Raw genomic sequence first — 27,892 nt, 5'->3', positions numbered from 1 at the left:
GCTCATAAAAAAGTCAATCCTCCTGACACAGTTTTTAAAGCAGCTTTTCATTTTGTTTAATAAAAAGCTGATTTTTTTATAAAGCCTTCCAGGCTTAAAAAGCAGAGGCAGTTTTTATTACTGAATCAGAGGGTTGGGGTTTTTTTTAAAGTTAATGAATTTTTACAAGACTTAACCTTTTTCCCAAGACTTTAATTATTCCTTGATGTCAGTACCATGTTGCTTGCCTGTTTACTTATAGAGTGAATTATCAACAAATAATATTTGAGGAGCTTTCCCTGATAATTAAAACAAATTCAGACATGGGCATTAATTTATTTGAACAAGATTATGGCTGTCTTTTTTAATTATTATTTTTTCCTGGTGATAGCATCTTGGGAAGCATAAAACCTTCTAAATTAAGTTCTTGATTAGTAACTAAGAGAGAGGAAATGGTGTGAGGGCCTGGAAGGTTTGGTATCATCAACTTGCTGACTGATCTGGAGCAGAATTTCAGATGTGTTCCTGTGTCCTAGTTTAGAGCAGGACAGATTTCTCTCTAGTTGCAAAAGGGACAAAAGAATAAGGCTCACACCAATGGCTTGGATGGTCATGGAAAGGTTAAATGGAAAAGCAATGAACATACACTCATTTGACACTGTCCACACCACATCCTGGTCTCCAAGCTGGTGACACATGGGTTTGATGGGTGGACCATGAGATGGATACAGAACTGGCTTGATGGCCACACCCAAAGAGTGGCTGTCAATGGCTCCATGTCCCAGTGGAGGCCAGGGACAAGTGGAGTCCCTCAGGGATCAGTGCTGGCACCGGACTTGTTCAACATCTTTGTTGGTGCCATGGACAGAGGCATTGAGTGCACCCTCAGCAAGTTTGCTGATGACACCAAGCTGTGTGGTGCAGCAGACAGCTGGAGGGAAGGGATCCATCCAGAGGGACCAGGAGAGGTGGGCACAAACCAACCTCATGAGGTTCAACAAGACCAAGTACAGGGTCCTGCAGCTGGGTCGAGGCAATCCCAAGCACAACTACAGGCTGGGCAGGGACTGGCTGGAGAGCAGCCCTGAGGAGAGGGACTTGGGGGTGCTGGTGGAGGAGAAGCTCAACAGGAGCCAGCAGTGAGCACTTGCAGCCCAGAGAGCCAAGCAGAGCCTGGGCTGCAGCAAGAGAAGTGTGGCCAGCAGGTCAAGGGAGGTGATTCTCCCCCTCTGCTCCACTCTGCTGAGACCACACCTGGAGTACTGCATCCAGTTCTGGAGCCTCTGTTACAAGAGGGATATGGACATGCTGGAAGGTGTCCAGAGAAGGGCCATGAGGATGAGCAGAGGGCTGGAGCTGCTCTCCCATGAGGAGAGACTGAGAGAGTTGGGGCTGTTCAGTCTGGAGAAGAGAAGGCTCCAGGGAGACCTTCTTGTGGCCTTGCAGTATCTGAAGGGGGCTACAAGAAAGCTGGGGAGGGATTTTTGAGGATCTCAGGTAGTGACAGGACTGGGGGGAATGGAATAAAGCTGGAAGTGGGGAGATTCAGACTGGAGGTGAGGAAGAAGTTGTTCCCCATGAGAGTGGTGAGAGCCTGGAATGGGTTGTCCAGGGAGGTGGTTGAGGCCCTATCCCTGGATTTGTTTAAGGCCAGGCTGGATGAGGCTCTGGCCAGCCTGCTCCAGTGTGAGGTGTCCCTGGCCGTTGGGTTGGAACTGGCTGATCCTTGTGGTCTATTCCAACCCTGACTGGTTCTATGATTCTATGGTTCTATACTACAAAAACTACAAATCATAGTGGTGGGCATAGCAAAACATAGCAAAGTTCCTTCACACCCAACCAAAATCCCAACATTCCCCTTTTCCCCACCCAAAACCCCAGGGCTCTTTCTTCCCTCTCTGCTGGGCTGGTTTCAGGCTGGTCATGCCCTCACCATTTTACCTTGGCATTTAGGTCTAAAACAGGTCAAGATTGTGCAGGAAAAAAAAAAAAGTTTATTCATACCAAAGAGGCCTGGGATACTCCCTCATCATTACCAGATAAGAAAGTGTATCTCTCTCCCATGGGAGCAGAGAGGGAAGAAAGAGAGAGACAATAACTTTGCAGCCAGATGGATAAGAGTGCAGGATCTATGGGTAGCAATACACTACTGCCTCTGTCCACCCACTGCAGGTCTCAGCTCTGTGGCTTCTTTTTATTTTTGAAGGCACCCAGCCTAAACAGCCACATCCTGGAAACTTTTCACCATGTGGGTGGAAACTTTGCCATCCAACAGAGGAAACTTGCTGACACACAAGTGCAGCTTTTGCCAATCAGATTGCAACCAACACAAGTTCAGGTGGGTGACAAATGGGATCATAGAATCATAGAATCAAGAAGGTTGGAAGAGACCTCAAGGATCATCGAGTCCACCTTACACCTCATGACTACCTAAACCATGGCACCAAGTGCGCCACGTCCAATCCCCCCTTGAACACCTTTAGGTAACCTGAACTGTTATGGAGCTTTGTGGCACCAAGAGGACTGTGTATGGCTTCTGAACCTGATTTGCCATAGATTAATTAATTAATTAATTAATCTGAGAATCTTAGAATTGTTGTGTTTGGGAGAGACCTCTCAGATCACCAAGTCCAACCACTCACTTGGAGCTCCCAACCCCACCATTACTGCTGAGCCATTACCACTAACCCACATCCCCCAGCACCACATCCACACATCTTTTAAATCCCTCCAGGGATGGTGACTCCACCACCTCACTGAGCAGCCTGGTCCAGTGTCTGAGAACCCTTTCCATGAAGAAATTTTTCCTCATACCCAACCTGAGCCTCCCTTGGCACAACCTGAGGCTGTTTCCTCTTCTGCTGTCACTTCTTGCATGTGAGCAGAGTCTGACCCCCACCTGGCTCCAACCTCCTTTGAGGTAGTTGTAGAGGGCAATGAGGTCTCCCCTCATCTAACTAAATTCTAATTAAGAACTTAGATACCCGTGATGATTTACACAGCATTAGCAAAAGAACAGTAAAATCTGGCAGCTCCGTTCACCAGGAAATAATATTTGTTGTGTCTTTAGGTTTTGTTTTAGTTGCACCAAATCCCCCCACTGCTTTGGGACCTCAAGAAGCAAACATTGTTCACAAGGATAAAAATGGAGCTTCAGACCTTATTCTGAATCATGTTTGGTCACTGTGTATGAGCTTACTGAAATGCAGTGCAGTCTCTCTCCCTATCTCCTGTTACAAGGTAGAAGATACCAACCTCCACCTCACTCCATGATGACGTCTCCCCTCAGCCTCTTCCTCTCCAGACTAAACACCCCCAGTTCCCTCAGCTGCTCCTCACAAGACTTGTGTTCAAGGCCCTTCCCAACCTTTGTTGCCCTTCTCTGGACATGCTTCAGCTCCTCAGTGTCCTTCTTGTAGTTAGGTGCCCAGAACTGTACCCAGGATTCGAGGTGCAGCCTCACCAGTGTTGAGTAGAAGGTGTGGTGGTGCCAGGCTGCTCTGGCTGCAGTTAACGATGCTCCTGGCGACGGGAGCTGGCTTGGCTCCTGGGGAAACTGAGGCACAGCAGGAGGCTGGTGGGGAGGGGAAGCAGGCTGGGTGGAGCTGGCTTCTAGGCTTGTGGCTTCTCTGTTTTGCTGTGTATGGCTTATGGCTGTATCCCAGGCTACAGACCAGGCACTCGAAGCAGGGCAGGGCAACTCGAGGCAGCTTTTACGAGACAGGTCCGGGTAGGCTTGAAAGAAATGCAAGGCTTAAACAAGGCTTAAAGCAAAGTTTGAAGCAAGGTTTGAGCAAAGCTTAAAGCAAAGTTTGAATCAAGGCTTAAGTAAGGCTTAAAGCAAAGTTTGAGCAAGGCTTAAGCAAGGCTTAAAGCAAAGTTTGAAGCAAGGTTTGAGCAAAGCTTAAAGCAAAGTTTGAAGCAAGGTTTGAGCAAGGCTTAAGCAAGGCCTAAAGCAAAGTTTGAAGCAAGGTTTGAGAAAGGCTTAAAGCAAAGTTTGAGCAAGGCTTAAGCAAAGCTTAAAGCAAAGTTTGAAGCAAGGTTTGAGCAAGGCTTAAAGCAAAGTTTGAAGCATGATTTGAGCAAGGCTTAAAGCAAAGTTTGAAGCAAGGTTTGAGCAAGGTTTGAGCAAGGTTTAAGCAAGGCTTAAAGCAAAGTTTGAGCAAGGCTTAAGCAAGGCTTAAAGCAAAGTTTGAAGCAAGGTTTGTGCAAGGCTTAAAGCACAGTTAGAAGCAAGGTTTGTGCAAGGCTTAAGCAAGGCTTAAAGCAAAGTTTGAAGCAAGGTTTGAGCAAAGCTTAAAGCAAAGTTTGAATCAAGGCTTAAGTAAGGCTTAAAGCAAAGTTTGAGCAAGGCTTAAGCAAGGCTTAAAGCAAAGTTTGAAGCAAGGTTTGAGCAAAGCTTAAAGCAAAGTTTGAAGCAAGGTTTGAGCAAGGCTTAAGCAAGGCCTAAAGCAAAGTTTGAAGCAAGGTTTGAGAAAGGCTTAAAGCAAAGTTTGAGCAAGGCTTAAGCAAAGCTTAAAGCAAAGTTTGAAGCAAGGTTTGAGCAAGGCTTAAAGCAAAGTTTGAAGCATGATTTGAGCAAGGCTTAAAGCAAAGTTTGAAGCAAGGTTTGAGCAAGGTTTGAGCAAGGTTTAAGCAAGGCTTAAAGCAAAGTTTGAGCAAGGCTTAAGCAAGGCTTAAAGCAAAGTTTGAAGCAAGGTTTGTGCAAGGCTTAAAGCACAGTTTGAAGCAAGGTTTGTGCAAGGCTTAAGCAAGGCTTAAAGCAAAGTTTGAAGCAAGGTTTGAGCAAGGCTTAAGCAAGGCTTAAAGCAAAGTTTGAAGCAAGGTTTAAGCAAGGCTTAAAGCAAAGTTTGAGCAAGGCTTAAGCAAGGCTTAAAACAAAGTTTGAAGCAAGGTTTGTGCAAGGCTTAAGCAAGGCTTAAAGCAAAGTTTGAAGCAAAGTTTGAGAAAGGCTTAAGTAAGGCTTAAAGCAAAGTTTGAAACAAGGTTTGAGCAAGGAGGGAATCTCAATCTGTTACCATCTGGGCTTTTAGATTCTGGGTAAAGCTCAAGCCAGCACACAAACCCCCAAATGAGAGATGATTCTGTCACACTCACGAGGCAAAAAAAAATGTGATGCTCTTCACTGCTTCACTCTTCCTTTTCTTTCTTCCACGCTCTGATTTTTATCTTGTGGTCGATAGATTCATTAAAACATCTGGTAGGTGACAGTTGCTGATTTACATTAAAGATGGTGTGGTGCACACATCTATTTCAGATCAAAATATTTCCCACTTACTTAGCTTATCTTGGCACTTCACATGTCAAACAAAGAAAAAAAAAAAGAAAAAATAAAAAAGGTAATGCTTGTTGCATAGTTCTGGTTGAAGTTATTTTTCCTCATTGAAAGTGGAGGGGCTCAGAGTGCAATGAAATCTGGGCTCATCCAATGAATGGAGTGAATTATGGTCCTGCTCTGGACTCAGTGGTCTCTGGGGGTCCCTTCCAACCCCTAACATCCTGTGATCCTGTGGACTCAAGGGTCAGCTTCATCTCTGTGCTGATACTGAGATGAGACAAAGAAGAGATGCACTTGAAACATGCTATAATGTAGGACAAGGTTCTCAGTGGTGGATACTTCAAGCTGCAGATCTGCTTGTCTTCCTTTGATGGAGCACTCAAAACCTGGGCAACACTCAAGTCCCATTTTGTCTTGATTGGTGTCTTCTTCAATATGGACCTTTTCTCCCCACACACTTTAACTCCATCTCTTGCTTGTTCTAGGAAGTGTACTGTCTTCATCTTGTGATTGGAGCCTCCATACTTCAGAGAACATAAATCGTTTTCCCAGAATTCATCTCAAAACAGGGCTGCTGCTACATAGAAAAATGGTATCTCCACTCTGGGAAGAAATGCATTGTTTTAGGAGTAGAATCCTTAAGGAGAGGTTTTTCTATGAGTCTGATGGCCCAGAATATAGAATCATAGAATCATGGAATAATAGAATCATAGAATCACAGAATCATAGAATCAGGCAGGGTTGGAAGGGACCTCAAGGATCATCCAGTTCCAACCCCCCTGCCATGGGCAGGGGCACCTCACACTACATCAGGCTGGCCAGAGCCTCATCCAGCCTGGCTGCAAACACCTCCAGGGATGGGGCCTCCACTACCTCCCTGGACAACCCATTCCAGGCTCTCACCACTCTCATGGGGAAGAACTTCTTCCTCATGTCCAGTCTGAATCTCCCCACTTCCAGCTTTATTCCATTCCCTCCAGTCCTGTCACTACTTGAGATCCTCAAAAGTCCCTCCCCAGCTTTCTTGTAGCCTCCTTCAGATACTGCCCCCTGTCCCTCCTAAACTGGGGAGCCCACAACTGAACTCAAGATGAGGTCTCAACAGAGCAGAGAAGAGGGGGAGGAGAACCTCCCTGGATCTGCTGGACACACTCCTCTGAATGCCCCCCAGGACCCCATTGGCCTTCTTGGCCACCAGGGCACATTGCTGTCCCATGCAGAACTTCTTGGCCACCAGCACTCCCAGGTCCTGCTCCTTGGGGCTGCTCTCCAGCAGATCTCCTCCCAACCTCTCCTGCTGCAGTTGATTCTTCCTCCCCAGCTGCAGGACTCTGTTCTCATCCTTGCTGATCCTCATTAGGTTCCTCTCTGCCCAGCTCTCAGTCTGTCCAAGTCTCTGAATGGCCTCACAGACTTCAGGTGTCTCAGCCAAGCCTCCCAGCTTGGTATCATCAGCAAACTTGCTGGGCAGACTCTGTCTGTGTGTCTGTGCCCTTATCAATGTCAGTGATGAAGATGTTGAATAAGACTGGTCCCAGCACTGACCCCTGGGGGACTCCACAGGCCCTCAGATGGCCTTGGCACCACTGACCACCACTCTTTGCACTCTGTTGTGTCACCAGTTCCTAATCCCTCTCACTCTCTGCTCTTCTATCCCACACCTCCTGATCTTGCTCACAAGGATGTTATGGGAGCTCTAAGCGAGTGCTTGGCCTTAATGATCTCAAAGGTCTCTTCCAACCTCAACAATTCCATGATTCTCTGGTTTTATAAAATGGGAAAACAATCAAGGGGGACTGGAGAATTATTTTTCACCCCATATCAAGTGCTGAGAACTCTTAGAACTCTTTGCTTTAGGCAGCAATGAGGTTAAAGGGCTTCAGCTTGTATTTTGAAAGTGAAAATCTTGTCTGGAGTGAGTACTGCTTTTGCACAAGGAAGGTTAGAACAGAGCACCCAGGACTGAAACATGGTTCAAATGCAGGATTTATCACAGAAATAAAACCTGAAGCCTCCAGAACACAGGGAAATAATTTTTTTGTGCTGCTACAACTGTGAGCTATCCTTGGAGCTGTACATAGCTGGGATGTCTAAACACTCCTCTGTGTTCTGAAGCCTGGCAAGACCTAGAGCTTGAAACTATCAGCTGTAGGTAAAGGGAAGAAAAGTGTAACATCTGGCCTTCATGAAAAAAGAGCTTTCCTATAGCTTCCTCATTTAACCAGGAGTGCTTTGGGTTAGGGAGCATATGGTCCTGTTCCTGTGACATGTGCTATTGTGCTGTTTTGGTACATCCTCATGCCGAGGCCAAAATGAAGATCTTTAAATCAAAGGCAATGGCCACTGGGCAGTCAGTAATGATCTCTGAATGACCACCACAACAAGACAATCATTTGCCAGTTAATCAGAGATACAATATTCCTGTGCTGAGCTATTATCACTGATTATGGAGTTGAGGAAAATGCGTATAGAAGGTTTTTGGAAAAGTTTTACATCTGGTGGCTCCTGAGTATAAGCCTTTACTGAATCTACTAATCTTTAGTCACTCCATATTCATTTTCTGATAGGCATCCTGGCCTGCATCAGGAGTAATGTGACCTGAAGGACCAGGGAAGAGATTGTCCTCCTGTACTCAGCACTGGTGAGGCCACACCTTGAGTACTGTGTTCAATTTTGGGGCCCTCACTACATTAAAAAAAAAAAAAAAAAAAAGCCATTGAGGTGCTAGAGTAGGTCCAGAGAAGGGCAATGAAGCTGGTGAAGGGTTTGGAGAGCAGTGCTGGGAAGGAGTGGCTGAGGGAACCAGGATTGTGACATGGTTTAGTATTCTTGAGGTCTTGGGTGACAGGCTGGACTTTGATGATCTTTGAGGTCTTTTCCAACCTTATTGGTTCTGTGATTCTGATTCTGTTTAGTCTACAGAAGAGGAGGATGAGGGAAGATCTTAAGCTCTCCACAGCTCCTTGAAAGGATGTTGGAGTGAGGTGGGATTGGTCTCTTCTCCCAAGTAACAAGTGAGAGGGCAAGAGGAAATGAACTCAAGTTGAACCAAGAGAGGTTTAGGTTGGATATTAGAAGACACTTCTTGACCTGAGCAGACTAGAAAAGGCTGCAGAAGGAGGTGGTTGAATCCCCATCCCTGGGAGGTGTGTCAGAAACATCTGAATGTGATGCTAAGGGACATGGTTTAGCACCAGACTTGGTAGAGTCAGACAATGTTTGGCTTAGTGATCTTAAAGGTCTTTTCCACTTTGTCTAGACCTTTTTGTTCCACCATGTTCAATTAAACACCTCCTACCAGAAAGGCACAATAGCAGAGCTCTGAATTACAGTAGTATCAGTGTTTGCTTCACCTGAAGGATCTTGTTTGAATTTGAAAATCAAATTAAATTAGAGATCTGGACATATCGTGCTCTGAAAAAACAACCCAAAAAACCCAAACCAAAACCAAAACAAACAAACAAAAACACACAAAAAACCCAAAAAAAAAAAAAAAAAAAAACCCAAACAAACAAAAAAACCCCAAACCCAAAACCAAAACAACCCCCCCCAAACATTAATTGACTCAGTTTACAGCAAAGCCAACTGTAAAGAAAGAGAAAAAAAAAGAAGGGAGAAGAAAAAGGAAGCAGTGAATGAACTGTGCATTCAGAATTTGACATGCACAGATGTTATTTCTCCTAAAGTTTGAAATTGTTCCTGCAATTCTACCAAGACTCTCCCTGTGTTTGAGTAAGACGTTGAGGGGTCAACACCATGCTGCAGAGAGAACCATAGAGTCTCTTCAGATGGAAAAGTCTTCTTAAGGTCATTGAATCCAACCATTCTTTAACTGTACCCAGTCTGCTGCTAAGCCATGTCCCCTCATCTCTGCAGCTTTTAGCCACCATATGCCCTGCATCTATACATGAGAGGCTGTGCCTTTAAGGGAGTGCAGCATGTGGGTAAATCCAAGCAGGTGCAGGGGCAAGGCACCTTGCAAAGTCAGACCCTATGGTGTGCTCCAAAGGGACTGGGGGTGGAAACTGTGGTGGAAATACATTCAAATTGTTGGGACCCAGGAGGTTACAACAGAAAAGGGCTGGACTAGATGACCAAGGCAAGGATTTTTCTGCTCCTCACAGCTGGAGGTGTGTAAGAAGCTGGGAGGGTGAACAGTTAGGACAGCTGACCCCAACCAACCAAAGTGAGGGACTTTTTAGGGTGTCAGGTCAGGACTAGGGGGAATGGAGCAAAACTAGAAATGGGTAGACTCAGATTGGATGTTAGGAAGAAGTTCTTCATGATGAGGGTGGTGAGACACTGGAACAGGTTGCTCAGGGAGGTGGTGGAAGCCTCTTCCCTGGAGGTTTTTGCAGCCAGCCTGGTTGGGGCTCTGAGCACGAGGTCTCCCTGCTCATGGCAGGGGGGTTGGAACTGGATGATCCTCGAGGTCCCTTCCAACCCTAACAATTCTATGATTCTATGATGTTCCATGCCATGAGATGTCGTGCTCACCTTATAAAGGTGAGAGAAGAAGGCAGTGGGGAGACATCTGTCACTTGTCTTCCCAAGTAACCATTACATGTGATGGAGCCCTGCTTTCCTGGAGGTGCTGAATGGAAAGAGGGAATTAATTCCTTGTTTGTTTTGGTTATTAAGCTACTTTTATCTCAACCCATGAGATTCCTCACTTTGCTTTTCCAGTTCTCATCCCCCCACAGACAAGTAAGCGAGTGGCTGGGTGGGATGGAGTCACCAGCTGAGGTTAAACCATGACAGAGACCTGGACCTAACAGCTGAATAGTGCAGGTTATGTGCAGCTCAGCAGCTGCTGATTCAGTATATAGCATGTTGACTACCATGAACTGAGTCACTATTTGCCCTTTGTGCTGCTGGGTGCTGTTACAGTGTGAGAGCTGAAATCCCCCTCCCACACCAACAATAGCCAGGCTAGCTCAGTCTGAGAGCAAATGCAAACTGTATTTACAGGCAAAACTACAATCTATGATGAAATGCAACATGTACAAATAGACACTAGTCACAACATTTACAAATAGGTACAATCAACAGAAAAGCACAACCAAGCCCCCTTTGAGCCCCCAGAAGGGCTATGCTTCTTCCCCAATGGACCTCCCCCCCCGCCCAAGACAAGCAGGCAAGAGAGGGAAGAGAGCCAAGAAGCAGAGAGAGGCTTGTTAAGCTTAGCTTGTCAAGGTCAGCATGCAGGGGTGTGTTATCTTCAGCCAGAAGAGAGAAGAAGCAGGCAGACAGACTGAGAGAAAACGGACTGCCAGACTGCCCGGCCTTGTTTTGAAGAGTGATCCTTAAACATTTCTCTCTCTCCAATGGAAGTGTTCAGAATAATCATTATTTTGCTTTCTTACCCCCAATAGTGATTTATTTGCATTCCTTCACTTTTCTGCTCTAACTCTGTGAAGAAAAATTAAAGGCACATTCCTTAAAGCCATCACAGGTGGTTTGTTTTGTGGCAAGTACAAGGAGCGCGATGACTTCTGTTTGACTTTGTGAGGGTACTGGAGAAAGTGTTACAGATGATAGGCCAGAAAAGAAGGAGATAAAACTACAGGATATTACATTTCACAGCCTACTGACTCTGGCATCATTATCATCATCAACATCAAAGAAAAAAAAATCATCTTAGGTTCTCAGTAAGGGAGTGACACTCTGAAACACAGCTGCATCTGTCCCTGGATCTGTGCAGGGCAGTCTGAGTTGAGGTGCATGCTGAGAAGATGAGAACTGCTCTATCAAGCCTACATTCTCATCATAGAATCACAGAATTGTCAGTGTTGGAAGGGATCTCAAGGATCATCCAGTTCCAACCCCCCTGCCATGAGGCTTCCACCACCTCCCTGGGCAGCCTGTTCCAGTGTCTCACCACCAGAACTTCTTCCTAACATCCAAGCTGAATTTAATCACTTCTAGTTTTGCTCCATTCCCCCCAGTCCTATCACTCCCTGACACCCTCAAAAGTCCCTCCCCAGCTTTCTTGGAGCCCTTTTAAGATACTGGAAGGCCACAAGAATGTCTCCTCAGAGCCTTTTCCTCTCCAGACTGAACAGCCCCAATTCTCTGTCTGTCTCCAGAGCAGAGCAGCTCCAGCCCTCCGCTCATCCTTGTGGTGCTTCTCTGGACACCTTCCAGAACCTCCTGATTGGTTTTCAGTGGTCCCCACTGGTTGAACACTACCAGCCCAAGCAGTTTGGTTGCACTCTGTAAACATTTCTTTCTTTCTCAGTGTCTGACCTCCTGGTTTACAATGGCACTGATGTTTCACCACACCACACTACACCTTGGTATTTGCACTCTGCTGTTACACTGCAGGAGAGCCAATGGCCATGGCAAGCAGCACAGTGAACCTCCCTTAGCTTAGTCTCTCTCCTTTATTAGTTGTTATGAATAACAACCCATGGGGAACACTGGAACTGGTTGCCCTTGGAGGTTGTGGAGGCCACATGCAAGGTCAGGCTTGGTGCTACTCTGAGCAATCAGACCTAGTTGTGGATGTCTCTGCTTACTGCAGTGGGGTTGGTCTTGATGACCTTTGGAGGTCCCTTCCAACCCAATGCATTCTGTGAGGAAGGTGTAAGAAGTTTGCCTTGTGTGGGTATACTTCAAGCAAGAAATCTCTATTTATGTGGCTTCACTGGTGGAGTAATTTTGAAAAATGAAGCCTGAAATCATTAACGTCCATAATTTTTTACCAACATTTTAGTTAAATTGCCTAATCTTTACTTTTAATTAAGGTAATTGCTTGAAGGAGAAGAGCTTGGCAGACTGAAGCCTAACTAAGGGCTGCCATTGGTGGTAAGGCTGATGTGGGTCAGAGTTGTCCTTCACTTTGAAGAAAACGCTTTGCTACCTGGGTTTGATAGCAATGTAATTGATGAATTAATTTTCATTAGTGAAATCTGAGGCTGCTGTAAGCATGCATCATGGGGGTGAGGGTCCTTGCAGAACCACTTGCAGCTGTTAGTGATTGCCTTCCCTGCTTCTCCTTTTGCCAGCCCAAATGCTGACTTGTCCCAGACATGTCAGAGGCATTCAGACTTGTCAGAGGTAAGGCATGTCAGCAGTTTTCATCCTCATCAGGTGTTACCATGAGAGGTTATCTATCTGGCAGCCAGCCTGAAGGGATCACCAATCTAAAGCAGAAGTAAAGGTGAGCTGACACCACTGGTTTCTGACAGCAGACTGAGGAGACCCTCCAGAAATCCAAGTGTCAAAGTCATTCCCATCCCAGGGTGAGTCTGGGATTTGTAGCACTGGAAACATGAAGTTCTTGTAGAGAAGCCATTGGCTTGTAGAGAGCAGACTGAGGAACTAATCCACATATTGTCTCCATGCAACGTGATGGCTTTGTTTCCTCTGTCACAAGCTTACTGTGGGGGTGTTTGGTTTGGTTGATTGTTTTTTTTTTTCCACAGAGCTGCAGTTAAGAAGGTGAATTTTGTAAGCATCTCTGAAGAAGAAAGGCTGAGAGCCCTGGGGCTGTTTGGCCTGGAGAAGAGCAGCCTGAGAGGGGTTCTGCTCAAGGCTCAGCAACAGCTAAACAGCTAAAGGGTAGAGTTGATGAGGCTGGGCCTTTCTCACTGATCCCCAGCAACAACACAAGGGGCAGTAGATACAAATTGGAGGAACACAGGAGTTTTCACTTGAACCTCAGGAAAAATTGCTTCCCTGTGAGGAGGATGGAGCCCTGAAGCAGGCTGCCCAGAGAGGTCTTAATTCTCCTTCTCTGGAGATTTTCCAGCCTTCCTACACACCCTGATCATGGGCAAGCTGCTGTGGATGGCCCTGCTTTAGCACAGAGCTTGGACTAGAAGATCTCCAGAGGGTGCTTCCAAACCCCACCATGCTGGGATTCTGTGAAATCTTAAGGTGCAAGACACTGTAGAGACTTTCTCATAATACTTGCTAAGAAGTCTAACTCAAGTATGAGGCTACTTTATTACCATTCCTGTGTCGTGACTTTCATGGAATGCCAGGTGAAGTTTCCATCATTTGCTAACTACAGCCCAGTGGAACACCAGACTTCACTAATCAGGCTCTACTTTTGGCAAGTCCAGATGCAGATTGATCACAGGATGTTAGGGATTGGAAAGGACCTCCAAAGATCTTCCAGTCCAACCCCCCTGCCAGAGCAGGACCAGAGAATCCAGCACAGGTCACACAGGAACACATCCAGACAGGGCTGCAAAGGCTCCACAGAAGGAGACTCCACAACCTCTCTGGGCAGCTGTGGTAGTTTGAGGTCTGAGTTTAGGAGCTCAAATGATAATAGATATAAATTCCTCCCCCTGCACCCCTCCCTTTTTTCTCGGCAGGGTGGAGAGAGTGAAGAAAGAAAAAAAAAAAGGGGGGTAGGGGAAAAGAAAAAAAAATAGTGAAAGAAATATTCTGAAGTCGGTTAGGAAGTAGGAGGAGTAATTTTTTTTTCTTTTTTCACAAAAGGGAAAGGAATTTTTTTTTTTTCTATATATATCTATATATATCAGTAACGGGGAGGGGGGGCGTTGGTTCACAGAGGTGAGGGATGAGGGTAAGTGGGAAAAAAATATACAAAACCAAGCCTGGATGGCCTTGTGTTCCCCTGGATGTTGGTGGATTCAGTTGAGAGAGAGAAAGGGCCCCAGCCACGTGGTCCGGTGCAGGAGACAGTGACAGCAACAGCAGCAGGAAGTCCTCTCGAGCAGACGAGGCAGGAAAAAGGGAAGAGCAGCAAGATATCCACCCTTTTTATAGGCTTGCTGGACAGGAAGGGGAAGTGGAATAGACCACCTCTGAGTCAGGGGACCACCTTCTCCCAGCAGGGGAGGGGCCAAGCCCTCCCCACATTAAATTTCTTTTGTCCACCTGGGGCTGGGTTCTTCTCAGCCCCATCCAGGATGGGTGTGCCCCAGCACAGCAGCCTGCTCCAGGGCTCTGGCACCCTCACAGTGAAGAAGTTCCTCCTCATGTTGAGGTGGAACCTCCTGTGCTGCAGTTTCCATCCATTGTCCCCTGTCCTATGCCAGGGCACAAGTGAGCAGAGCCTGTCCCTGTCCCTTCCTTCCTGACCCCCAGCCCTCACCTATTGATAGACATTGATCAGATCCCCTCTCAGTCTTCTCCTCTGCAGACTGAACAGCCCCAGGGCTCTCAGCCTCTCCTCCCCAGGCAGTGCTCCAGTCCCTTCAGCATCCTTGGAGCCCTCCCTTGGCCTCTCTCCAGCAGATCCCTGTCCCTCTTGAACTGGGGAGCCCAGAACTGGATGCAATATTCCAGGTGAGGTCTCACTAGTGCAGAGTCAAGGGGGAGAAGAACCTCCCTGGATCTGCTGGATACATTCCTCTTGCACCCTATATGGTCCAGCTCTGGCAGTGTGGTTGGACTGAAAGATCTCCAGAAGTCCCTTCCAACCCCTAACATCCTCTGATGCTGTTATTCCAAACCTTCTGTGATGAAAGTTGTGAAGAAACAATCAAATTCCCATTTAATTAGTGTTCAGTGAATAAACTCCTGAATGTCTGAGTAGGACTTTGTGCTTTCCCTTAGCTCTAAGTATCTAACTGTTTTGAGGAAATTATCCTACTGAACAATTCTTCTTGAGCAATCCTTTTTGCTTTACCTTCCTTTGTCATTTGAACAGTGCCACTTGCAGCTCAAAACTTCTTCTTGTACCCAAGCTGTGTCTGTAGCCCTACTCCAAGTCTCTGGGTGTGATACATTTTGACATTTTCCCATGGCTCTCATGAGTTCCAAACTTGTTCCAAATTTATTCCCCGAGGCTTTTTATTTTTTGGATTCTTCTTCTCCTCAAGCCTTGGTGCCAAAGAGTAATTGGCAGGGTTTATGGGTCTTCTGAACTAGTAGTTCCCTCCTGTGGTCTCCCAAGTGGTTTTATTCCTTCTCTTGGCACAAGACCATCTGGAATGTGATTCCCTTCGCCCTTGGTACCACAGCATGAAAGAGCACCAACAGCAGAGGACATGGTGAGAGCAGCCAGGTCAGCAGCAGGAGCCTCAGCAGGAGCAGAGAACATTTTTGGTGGCAGTCCCCTCTCACTGTGTCACAAAGCCAACAGCTTTCTGGTGTGAGGGGGAGGTTCTTCTGCTCTGATTTAATCCCATTTCAATTTCTTGCCCTGGAAGTCCTTACTTAAACTAACAAGGAAAGGAGGATGAAAGCCTTTTTTTTCCTGCCTTGCTTCAAATACCTTTTTGAGTGCTGCTATGCAGGTTTCTGTTCCAGCAGTGCATTGCGAGTGGAGCCCAAAAATTCTCCTATACAGATCAACCAGAAGAAATGAAATTAATAAAGTAGAACAGTGCAAAGCCACAAACTGAAAATGAAAATAAGTGTAAAATGCTTAGTGCTTGCTTTTTGGTGAAAGAAACTATGGTACTCTTTCCCCAAGCCAAATAAAATGTCCCAAGAAAAACTGCTGATAGCTCTTCCCCAGTAAGATTACAGAATCATGGGGCTGGAAGGGACCTCAAGTCTCAGCCAGGTCCAACCCCCCTGCCATGGCCAGGGACACCTCACACTACAGCAGGTTGCTCACAGCCACATCCAGCCTGGCTGCAAACACCTCCAGGCATGAGGCTTCCACCACCTCCCTGGGCAACCTCTGCCAGTCTCTCACCACCCTCATGGGGAACAACTTCTTCCTAACATCCAATCTGAATCTCCCCACTTCTAGTTTTGCTCCATTCCCCCCAGTCCTATCACTCTCTGACACCTCAAAAGTCCCTCCCCAGCTTTCTTGGAGCCCCCTTCAGATACTGCAAGGCCACAAGAAGGTCTCCTCAGAGCCTTCTGTTCTCCACACTGCACAACCCCAACTCTCTCAGTCTGCCTCCAGAGCAGAGCAGCTCCAGCCCTCTGCTCATCCTCATGGCCCTTCTCTGGACACCTTCCAGCACCTCCAGATCCTTCCTCTTGTAACAGAGGCTCCAGAACTGGACCCAGAGCTCCAGGTGTGGTCTCAGCAGAGTGGAGCAGAGGGGGAGAATCCCCTCCCTGGTCCTGCTGGCCACACTCCTCTTGCTGCAGCCCAGGCTCTGCTTGGCTCTCTGGGCTGCAAGTGCTCACTGCTGGCTCCTGGTGAGCTTCTCCTCCCCCAGCACCCCCAAGGCCTTTTCTTCAGGGCTGCTTTCCAGCCAGTCCCTGCCCAGCCTCTACTGGGGCCTGGGCTTGCCCTGCCCCATCTGCAGATTTGTTCTGTTATTTAATAGATGTCACTCAGGAAGTGTTTCTTTGGCGTTCACTTTGCTTTTTCACTCCTGCTTTTACCTTAAACGTTGCTTTTAGCAGTTAATGAGGTTCCTCTGTTTTAAACAGCAAAGTCTTTCTCTCCACCTTTTCTTTAGCAAAATTATTTTATTACAAGAAAATTCTGATCATAGAATCATAGAATGGTCTGGATTGTAAGGGACCATCCAAATTACTCCACCAGTGAAGCCACATAAATAGAGATTTCTTGCTTGAAGTATACCCACACAAGGCAAACTTCTTACACCTTCCTCACAGAATGCATTGGGTTGGAAGGGACCTCCAAAGGTCATCAAGACCAACCCCACTGCAGTAAGCAGAGACATCCACAACTAGGTCTGATTGCTCAGAGCAGCACCAAGCCTGACCTTGCATGTGGCCTCCACAACCTCCAAGGGCAACCAGTTCCAGTGTTCCCCATGGGTTGTTATTCATAACAACTAATAAAGGAGAGAGACTAAGCTAAGGGAGGTTCACTGTGCTGCTTGCCATGGCCATTGGCTCTCCTGCAGTGTAACAGCAGAGTGCAAATACCAAGGTGTGGTGTGGTGTGGTGAAACATCAGTGCCATTGTAAACCAGGAGGTCAGACACTGAGAAAGAAAGAAATATTTACAGAGAGCAACCAAACTGCTTGGGCTGGTAGTGTTCAACCAGTGGGGACAGCAGGAAATTTGAAAACAGAAGAGTGGTCAAAAATGAAACTATCCTTTCCTGTCACCTGTCACTGAATAAATATTCAGTGGTTACTTCTGTAATGGTTGACCTTTACAGAGTCACAGAATTATGGAGGCTGGAACAGACCCCTGAGATCATCAGTTCCAGCCTGTGACCTAACACCACCACCTACACCAGACCATGGCACCAAGTGCCACATCCAATCTTGCCTTAAGCACCTCCAGGGGTGGTGACTCCACCACCTCCCTGGGCACTCCATCGAAGTGTTTGTTGATCTTGACTTGATCTTACAGCATTTGGTGAGTGAGGAGCTGAGGTTGAGGGCTGAGGGGTGGGGTCAAGGTGGTGAATGGTTGAGTTGAGGCTGTTGGATTGAAGTTGGTGGGTGAGAGGTGGGTGAGAGGTAGGGTTGAGGCTGCTGGGTGAGTGGTTGTGTTGAAGCTGGTGGGTTGAGACTGGTGGGTGAGGGGTTGGATTGAGGCTGGTGGGTCAAGACTGGTGGGTGAGTGGTTGGATTGAGGCTGGTGGGTTGAGTCTGGAGGGTAAGGGGTTGGATTGAGGCTGGTGCGTTGAGGCTGGTGGGTTGAGGCTGGTGGCTGAGGGGCTGGGTTGAGGCTGGTGGGTTGAGGCTGGAGGGTGAAGGGTTGGATTGAGGCTGGTGGGTTGAGGCTGGAGGGTTGATTGAGGCTGTGGTTGAGCTGGTGGGTTGAGGCTGGTGGCTGGTTGAGGCTGGTGAGGTTGATGGGTTGAGCTGGAGGGTTGATGAGGCTGGTGGGTTGAGGCTGGTGGGTTGAGGCTGGTGGCTGAGGGGCTGGGTTGAGGCTGGTGGGTTGAGGCTGGAGGGTGAGGGGTTGGATTGAGGCTGATGGGTTGAGGCTGGAGGGTGAGGGGTCAGAGCCATTTCCATTTAATAAGCTGCCTGCATATTGATAAAGCAGCTGTGGTCCAAGTGAGGCATTGCTGAAACCCCTTCAGTCTGTTGTCTCCCCTTTCAGCCTCCAATCATTTCCACACTTATGATGAAGCACAGAGCTCTGACCAGCAGTGTTGGTGGCCCTGCAGTTCAGAGAAGTGAGATTGAGCAGTCAGGGATGAATGAGTGCTTTGGGTTGTATTTCAGATTCTCTCGTTACTAATGAAATTGGGAATAAAAATCAACCATTGATTTCCTGTATTACTCTACAGCACTTCTACTACTAATAAAAAAAGAAATTCCTTATCAAGTCATTTGTAAGCAGAGGAAATTGGCTACAAAGAATAAGTCTGCAGATGAGAAAAATGTGGAATTCCTTGCTGTTTAAAAGGCATTTCTCTTACTGTTTTATTGTAGTATTCCTTCATTCTAACTGGGATATAAACAGAGTCCCATCTGAGAATTCATAAGGAAAAACTGAGTCATTATAACAGCATCCAAGTGCACTGTGAGTTGAGGGTAAATGAATCCTCTCCTACCATCACTATAACTTCTAGAACATCACTCAGGCTGTGAATCACTGAAACATTCAGGTTGGAAAATAGCCTCAGGATCACCAAGTCCAACCCAGAATCCTACTCTACAAGGGTCACCCCTGAACCATGTCTCCAAGCACCACATCCAAACCACCTTCAAACACAGCCAGGCTTGGGGACTCCACCACCTCTCTGGGCTGCACATTCCAATCCATGACTACTCTTGCCAGGAAAAATTCTTCCTACTGTCCAGTCTAAACCTCCCCAGTCACAGCTTGAGGCCATTCCCTCTTGTTCTATCACTAATTCCCTGTGAGAAGAGACCAGCACCAACCCCTCCACAACCTCCTTTCAGGGAGCTGTAGACAGCCAGGAGCTCTCCCCTCAGCCTCCTCTCTTTCACACTAACCAGCCCCAGCTCCTTCAGTCTCTCTCCATCTGATTTCTTCTCCAGGCCCTTCCCAGCTTCCTTGCCCTCCTCTGCCCTGGCTCCAGCACCTCCACATCTCTCTTGGATTGAGCTGCCCCAAACTGGACACAGCACTCCAGGTATGGCCTGCCCAGAGCTGAGTCCAAGGGGACAATCCCTTCCCTGCTCCTGCTGGACACAGCAGAGCTTCTTTTCTCTCCCACCACAAGAAAAATCCGAGTTTGCCAGCTCTGTCTGGTGTCATATCTGTAGGTAACAGGTTGCACCAATTCCGTCGGTGGTGTGCTGCTGTGCATTGCAATGAAATGCAGTGGGCATGATTTATAGCAGGGTGCACTGTTTGGGTTTCTCCAGCTGATAAGCAGAGAGGCATGAATTATTAAATTGTGTTGCAGCTTTACAGGAAGGCAAGTAATCAAGATTTGCTTGGACAAAACAAGAAAGCTGTGACTAATTCCATATAATGGTGTTTGCCTAACCAAACTGCACAGCTAAAGGTCAGCTCCAGAGTGGAAATGGTGAATTTCCAGTGAATCACAGCATGGTAAGGGTTGGAAAGGGCCTCTGGAGATCCAGACCAACCCAGGGTCCTCCAGAGGAGGTTACACAGAAACAGGTCCAGGTGGGTTTTGAATGTCTCCAGAGATGGAGGCTTCACCAGTTCTTTCAGCAGCCTGCTCCAATGCTTCATCACTTAAAGGAGTTCCTCCTCATCTTCAGATGGAACTTCTTCTGTTGAAGCTTGTGCCTGTTACTCCTTCTGCTGTCACTGTGTGCCACTGAAAACAGTCTGGTCCCATCCTCCTGACACCCACCCTCTAAGTATTGATCAGCATTGATGAGACTCTCCCCTCTTCTCCAGACTAAACAGCCCCAACTCTCACAGCCTCTCCTCATCAGAGAGATGTTCCAGCCCCCTCATTATCTCTGTAGCACTTTCATGAACCCTTTCCAGCAAGTCCCTGCCCTTCTTGACCCAGGGAGCCCAGAGCACAGCATTCCAGATGTGGTCTCACCAGGGCAGAGTAGAGGGGAAGGAGAACCTCCCTCTACCTGCTGGCCAGACACCCCAGGATGCCATTGACCTTCTTTGCCTCAAGGGCACATTGCTGGCTCATGGGCATCCTGTTGTCCACCAGGACTCCCAGTTCTTCTGCCATGACCTCTGGATCAAGACATTGCTGGCTCTGGGCATCTGTTGTCACAGGACTCAAATTTTTGCATTGACCTTCTGGATCAGGGCACATTGCTGGCTCATGGGCATCCTGTTGTCCACCAGGACTCCCAAGTTCTTTCTGCCATTGACTTCCTGGATCAAGGCACATTGCTGGCTCATGGGCATCCTGTTGTCCACCAGGACTCCCAAGTTCTTTCTGCCATTGACCTTCCTGGACTCAAGAGCACATTGCTGGCTCATGGGCATCCTGTTGTCCACCAGGACTCCCAAGTTCTTTCTGCCATTGACCTTCCTGGACTCAAGAGCACATTGCTGGCTCATGGGCATCCTGTTGCCCCCCAGGACTCTCAAGTTCTTTCTCCCAGTGCTGCCTTCCAACAGGTCAGTCCCCAGCCTGTATTGATAGATGGGGTTGGTTTTCCTCAGAAATAACACAGAATCTTACCATTACTTCAAATAAAAGTGGGTTTGTTTGGCTGTTATTTTTCTTTTTTTTAATATATATATATATAAAGAATGTTTCCTGCCTTTGGAATTTTTTTTCTGTATACTACACAAATTATTAAATCCATGATTTTGAGTGGGCTCCATTGCAAAGATATCAAAGACAACAAGGATTCAAATCACATCCTGTGTCTTCAAATATTCAGTTTACAAATCATAGTAGATCAGGATTGATCTTTTTCTCTTTTTTTTGTGTGTGGGGGTACTTGACATTTCTAAATAGGCTGAAATTCTCTTTAAACTTTATCAGCCTTTTACCCTGTGCTTCTGCCCCTCTCCTCATCCTCTCACCCTCTCTACTTCATCAGAAGACAAAAAAAAGAAAGAGGTGAATATAGACAAAAAAAAAAGAGGTGAGTATAGACAAAGAAAAGAAATGAGTATAGACATAAAAAAGAGATGGGTATAGACAAAAAAAAAAAGGAGATGAGTATAGACCAAAAAAAAAAAGAGATGGGGATAGATAAAAAAAAGAGATGGGGATAGACAACAAAAAAGAGATGGGCATAGACAAAAAAAGAGAAATGGGGATAGACAAAAAAAAAGAGATGGGGATAGAAAAAAAAAAAAGAGATGGGGATAGACAAAAAAAAAAAGGAGACGAGTACAGACAAAAAAATTCTTTCTTTCTGTATACCCAGGGCTGAAAAAGAAAAGGGTTTTGTGAAGACAGATATTTTGTCTTTTACTCGGTTCCTATGGTTACAAAATTCTTCTCTCCCTTCTGCATCAAACCAACATCAACTGTGAAAAGTCTCAAAATTAGAGTGCTTGATGGAAAGGAAAGAGCAGAAAAAAAAAAAAAAAACATGCCTGGAGGCATATCTGGAGATACAATTTCAGGTGAATAATTTCTGAAGGTTGACAAAATTAGCATGGAACCTTTAGGGCCAGTAAGCAAAAGAAATGAGGAGGAGGGAAAAAGTAAATCTCAGATGGTGTCTCCTTGCTGTAGGCTGTTCCCTTTTGTCCTGCATTGCCTTGGGTGAGAATGCAGAGGGTTCCTTCCCGACAGCCAGCACAGGTCAGGGGGCTTTGCTGTAAGCGGATGTGGGTCAGCCAGGGAGGTCTCTTCAATTTTACAAAGCTCAGACCTCTAGCCTGGGCTTTCATCTTGATTCTTCAGGAAATAAATTGTCTTCCCTGCTCCTTGTGTGTTTCTTTACTGCTGGCTGGGAGCACTAGGATAGAATCATAGAATCATAGAATCACAGAATCAGGCAGGGCTGGAAGGGACCACAAGGATCATCCAGTTCCAACCCCCATGCCATGGGCAGGGACACCTCACACTACATCAGGCTGGCCAGAGCCTCATCCAGCCTGGCCTTAAACACCTCCAGGGATGGGGCTCAGCCACCTCCCTGGACAACCCATTCCAGGCTCTCATCACTCTCATGGGGAACAACTTCTTCCTCATGTCCAGTCTGAATCTCCCCACTTCCAGCTTTATTCCATTCCCCCCACTCCTGTCACTCCCTGACAGCCTAAAAAGTCCCTCCCCAGCTTTCTTGGAGCCCCCTTCAGATACTGCAAGGCCACAAGAAGGTCTCCCTGGAGCCTTCTCTTCTCCTGACTGAACAGCCCCAACTGTCTCAGTCTGACTCCAGAGCAGAGCAGCTCCAGCCCTCTGCTCATCCTCATGGCCCTTCTCTGGACACCTTCCAGCATGTCCTGATCCCTCTTGTAATACAGGCTCCAGAACTGGACACAGAGCTCCAGGTGGGGTCTCAGCAGAGTGGAGCAGAGGGGGAGAATCCCCTCCCTGGCCCTGCTGGCCACACTTCTCTTGCTGCAGCCCAGGCTCTGCTTGGCTCTCTGGGCTGCAAGTGCTCACTGCTGGCTCCTGGTGAGCTTCTCTTCCACCAGCACCCCCAAGTCCCTCTCCTCAGGGCTGCTTTCTAGCCAGTCACTTCCCAGCCTGGATTTGTGCTTGGGATTGCCTTGACCCAGATTTTCACCTGGCTTTCTCTGTGCTGCTCCCGTCAGCGTTTTAGCTGTGTGAGCGTCCCCACTGCTGATGTCTCTTCCTGGAAATACTCTTGCTGGATGAATTTCTCCTGCTTAGGAACAGTTTGGTTGGTTTTTTCCCCTTCTCTTATCTAATCTCAGCATGCTCTTTTTTAGCATGGGGGTGACTTCGTCAACTTTAAGATGTCTTTAGTCAACCTTTAAGAAGGATGCAGAGGAGGCCACGAAAATGATTGGGGGGTTGGAGCAGCTCTGCTATGGGAACAGGCTGAGGGAGCTGGGGGTGTTCAGCAAGGAGAAGAGAAGGCTCCAGGGAGACCTATGAACAGCCTGCCAAGACCTGAAGGGGGCTACAAGAAAGCTGCAGAGAGACTGTTTGCAAAGGCCTGCAGGGACAGGACCAGGGACAATGGCTTCAGACTAGAGCAGAGCAGATTGAGATTGGATGTGAGGAACAAGTTCTTTGCCATGAGGGTGGTGGAACACTGGAACAAGTTGCCCAGGGAGGTGGTTGAGGCTCCTTCCCTGGAGATCTTGCAGGTGAGGCTGGACAGGGCTGTGGGCAACCTGATCTAGTTGGGGATGTCCCGGCTGAATGCAGAGGGGTTGGACTGGATGAGCTTTGGAGGTTTTTTCCATCCCAGACCATTCTGTGGTTCTATGATATTAAGCCTTGACAAACTCCTTTTTCTATATCACAACCTGAAGCTTTCCTTCAGTGTTGTCATTACATAGAACCACAGAATGGTCTGGGATGGAAAAAACCTCCAAAGCTCATCCAGTCCAACCCCTCTGCATTCAGCAGGGACATCCCCAACTAGATCAGGTTGCCCACAGCCCTGTCCAGCCTCACCTTCAATATCTCCAGGGAAGGAGCCTCAGCCACCTCCCTGGGCAACCTGTGTCAGTGTTCCACCACCCTCATGGTGCAGAACTTGTTCCTCACATCCAATCTCAATCTGCTCTGCTCTAGTCTGAAGCCACTGTCCCTCGTCCTGTCCCTGCAGGCCTTTGCAAACAGTCTCTCTGCAGCCTTCTTGGAGCCCCCTTCAGGTCCTGGATCTTGGTGTGGGTGCTTGCCTTGATTCACCAACACTTAAAGTATTGAAGGTCTGCTTTGAGTCAAAGCAAATGAAGAGTCATAGAGGAGTAAAGGCTAAACTAATATGTTCCTAAGGAAGAGTAACTTTGCTCCTACAATGTAATAAAGGTTCTTGTATAACTCCCACTGCAAAAGCCTTCTTGGGGTAAATAAATTGAGGGGCAGAGAATAAAGGAAGAAGACTTTATAAAGGCAGAAAATTCTGAGAAGCAACAGGCAAGAGGTGGAAAATATTTAAGGATGCCAAAAATCTTTCCTGAGGTAGTTGTGCTCTCATTAAATCACACTTAGTGGGCAGACATCATGGTTGCAATGTCTCCTTTCTGGTGTTTTCTTCCACTGCCAGGCTGTGTTTGCATATTAAGTATGGAACTGTAGTCCATGACACCCCTGCCACAGCATACAGGTCAGGTCTGCACTACTGTCCAGATACACAATCATGGCATCAGAAGATGCTTGTGGGTGGAAAGCACCTCTAAAACCAAGTCCAACTTTTCACCTAAGACTACCACATCCCAAAGTGCCAGGGCCACAGGTTTCTGGCACAGGCTGCCCAGGGATGGGGACTCCACCACCTCCCTGGGCAGCCTGTTCCAATCCCACACCCCTCTTGCAGCACAGCAATTTTTTCTTAATATCCAACATAAATCTGTTCTGTCTCAATTTTGAGGCAATCTCCTCTCATCCTATCACTGGATACCAGGGAGAAGAGACCAATATCCACTTCACTACAACTTCTCTCCTTGCAGGTATTTGTAGAGAGCTGTAAAATCTGCCTTCCCCCATCATGATAAAGCCATTTGTGGTTTATCATTATTTATATTGCATTACAGTACAGCTCTGGGCATTACAAGAACATTGGATGTTAGGAAGATGAGAGGATGTTAGAAGGAGAGGAAATGGCCTGAAATTATGCCAGGGGAGGCTTAGGTTGGAGATTAAGAAAAATGTCCTTGCTGCAAGAGTGGTCAGGGATTGGAACAGGCTGCCCAGGGAGGTTATAGAGTCCCCATCCCTGGAGGTGTTCAAGAAGGGTGTGGCCATGGGATTTGGGGACATGGTTTATTGGCCATGATGGTGTTGGGTTGATGGTTGGATTTGATTTTAGAGGTCTTTTCCAACCAAAACAATGCCATTATTGGATGATTCCCCACTGATAATATTACAATGGACATTCCTGGGCAGAGTGCATAAAAATTCTGATTGCATTTAGCTAAAGCATTAGAGTTTGAGACTTATAGCAGGGAAATTCTGACACAGAAGACTCCAGCTTGCTGCTTAAACTAAGCAAACCACAAATGAGCACACAACTCTTAGATTTAGATTTATTTATTTATTTTGTGCTTCTCCTGTAGTTTCGGGGGGGGGGGGGGGGGGGGAAACAGTCATTATTTCATCTCCTATTATTCACAGCTTGTAACACATATTTTTGCACAGAGCTGAAGGAAATAACTGCAGAGAGATTATTTGTGAACAATTTTCTTTGGCTAAATCTTTGGCAACTTTAATATCCACCACTGACATTATTTGGTGTCTGGGTTGATATTTTTAATTCTCCTTGTTTAACTCAGAGGCTAATATTTTCAGCTTAGCCACATTAAAATCACCTCTCTTGACTTTTTTTTTTTCTTTTTACTAAGTTATTAATTATTCAGACTAATGCACATATCACAGAATCACAGAATGTTAGGAGCTGGAAGGGAGCTCCAAAGCTCACCCAGTCCAACCCCCCTGCCAGAGCAGGAGCACCTAGAGCAGATCACACAGGAACACAGCCAGGCAGGGCTTGAATATCTCCAGAGAGGGAGACTCCACAACCCCCCCTGGGCAGCCTCTCCCAGGCTTCTCTCACCCTCACAGGGAAAAAAAAATTCCTCCTGTTTTCATGGAACTTCCTCTGCCTCAACTTCCACCACTGTCCCTTGTGCTGGCATTGGGCATCCCCCAGCAGAGCCTGGCTCCAGCCTCTGGGCACTCCCCCTGCACATCTTCATCACCAGCAATGAGGTCACCCTCAGGCTCCTCCTCTCCAAGCTCCAGAGCCCTCAGCTCCCTCAGGCTCTCCTCCTAAGGAAGATCTTCCACTGCCTTCAGCATCTTTGTGGCTCTGTGCTGGACTCTCTCAAGCAATTCCCTGAGGTCCTTCTTGACCCGAGGGGCCCAGAACTGGACACAATCTTCCAGATGTGGCCTCAGCAGGGCAGAGTAGAGGGGCAGGAGAACCTCTCTTGACCTACTGACCACAGTCCTTCTAATGCACCCTAGAATGGCATTGACCTTATTGGCCACAGGAGCACATGATTGCATAGAATCATGGAATTATTTCTGTTGGTAAAGACCTCTATGATCATTAAGTCCAACTGTCCAACTTGAGGCCACCCTGACCATTAAACCTTGTCCTGCAGTGCCATGTCCAGATGTTTCTTGTACACCTGCAGTGACAGTGACTCCACCACCCTCCCTGGGCAAATTTCTCTCAGCAGCCAAAGGAATCAGCACTTAGGTCACACATCTGAGAGCTGAATAACTCCTAGCGCCCTTGATTCGATGAGCTTCGAATGCTCCATTAGAATGGCTTGTGGTAGACACAAGGGATAATTATTGGATGTCCCTGGAGGGGTTTGCAAAACATCTTCTTCCCAAGTAGGCATCAATCCAGAATATCAACATGGAGTGCTTAAAATATTCATTAGGCTTCTGAAACAAGCTGAGGAAAGGAATGACTCTAATATGCAGTAACCAGGTGCTCACATGGAATGGATGGGATTTGGGTTCAGCATTCCTGTTTCCCACTGCAAGTGGGATTTGACTTGTCAGGATTGTGGAGCTGCTCTTTTGGCTTTTGTGTTGTGAAAACTAGAACCAATGAAGATGAGCAGGACTCCATCCCAAACATAAGGAAAAGACTGCTGGACTGAAGCCAAATTCATAAAGGTCCCTTCTTCCTGCAGGGTGTGGGGTCTGTTCCTGTTCAATATCTTTACTGATGAGCTGGAGGAGGGGATTGAGTCCATCCTCAGTAAATTTGCAGATGACACCAAGCTGGGGGCAGGTGTGGATCTGTTAGAGGGTAGGAGGCTCTGCAGAGGGACCATGCCAGGCTGGACAGATGGGCAGAGTCCAACAGGATGGCATTTAACAGGTCTGCGTGCTGGGTTCTGCACTTTGGCCACAACAACCCCAGGCAGTGCTACAGGCTGGGGACAGAGTGGCTGGAGAGCAGCCAGGCAGAGAGGGACCTGGGGGTGCTGGGGGACAGCAGCTGAAGAGGAGCCAGCAGTGTGGCCAGGTGGCCAAGAAGGTGTCGTGAAGGCATCACACGCCCAGAATTATGCCACCTGATACCAGCTAACTTGTCCCAACATGTTCTGGGAAGTCCCCCTTCCACCCTCCTTTCAGGAGAGGAGGAACAAAAGGCTCAGGCGCCAGCCTGTCTCCTAAGGGAATAAACAACTGCAGGCTCCCATCTCAATGGATGCCTATGCTCTGTCCATCTAAGGGCATAATTCTAGCTTCACCTTTCTATGGGTGGAAGCAGGTTGTTGGCAAGTGTGCCCATTGGCTAAGTCCAGCCTCTCGTGTCTATAAGTGTCACTCCATTTTGGTGCCACATTGCTCTCTCCTCTGCTTTCACCCATCATGCAACTCACGATAGAGTAAGCCATAAGCCTTCCCACGCAAGCGTACTCGGAAGCCTCTGTGAACACGGGAGCCAGCCCACGGAGTGTGCATCGAGGACCCGCAAAGGATGATCCCGTCGCCAGAAGCGACGTAGACCCAGTCGAAAAGGACTGAGGGAAGCCCCCAAAGAGAGTAAGCTGTAACCCAAAGGGGGAAGGACTGGCCCAAGCGTGGCTGTCCAGAAACGCTGCAAGCTAATTAAGCAGCCAACTAAGCAGAAACGCATCTTGGGTGGCCCCCGCAGACCGCGGGAGTGAAAGGAGCCGCCCCCTGTAGCCGCTCCACAGCCCGTATCAGGGCGAAACACCCGGGATTTTCCCCGAGGGAAAAGAGAGAGCAAAGATTAACCTCTCCCTTGAAGTCAAGGCAATGACTGTACCATTATAAT

The sequence above is a fragment of the Indicator indicator genome, chromosome 4, assembly GCF_027791375.1.
Source record: "Indicator indicator isolate 239-I01 chromosome 4, UM_Iind_1.1, whole genome shotgun sequence".
In the NCBI taxonomy this organism is placed as follows: Eukaryota; Metazoa; Chordata; class Aves; order Piciformes; family Indicatoridae; genus Indicator; species Indicator indicator.
The sequence above is the reverse complement of the archived record's forward strand: the minus strand, read 5'-3'. Positions refer to the sequence as shown.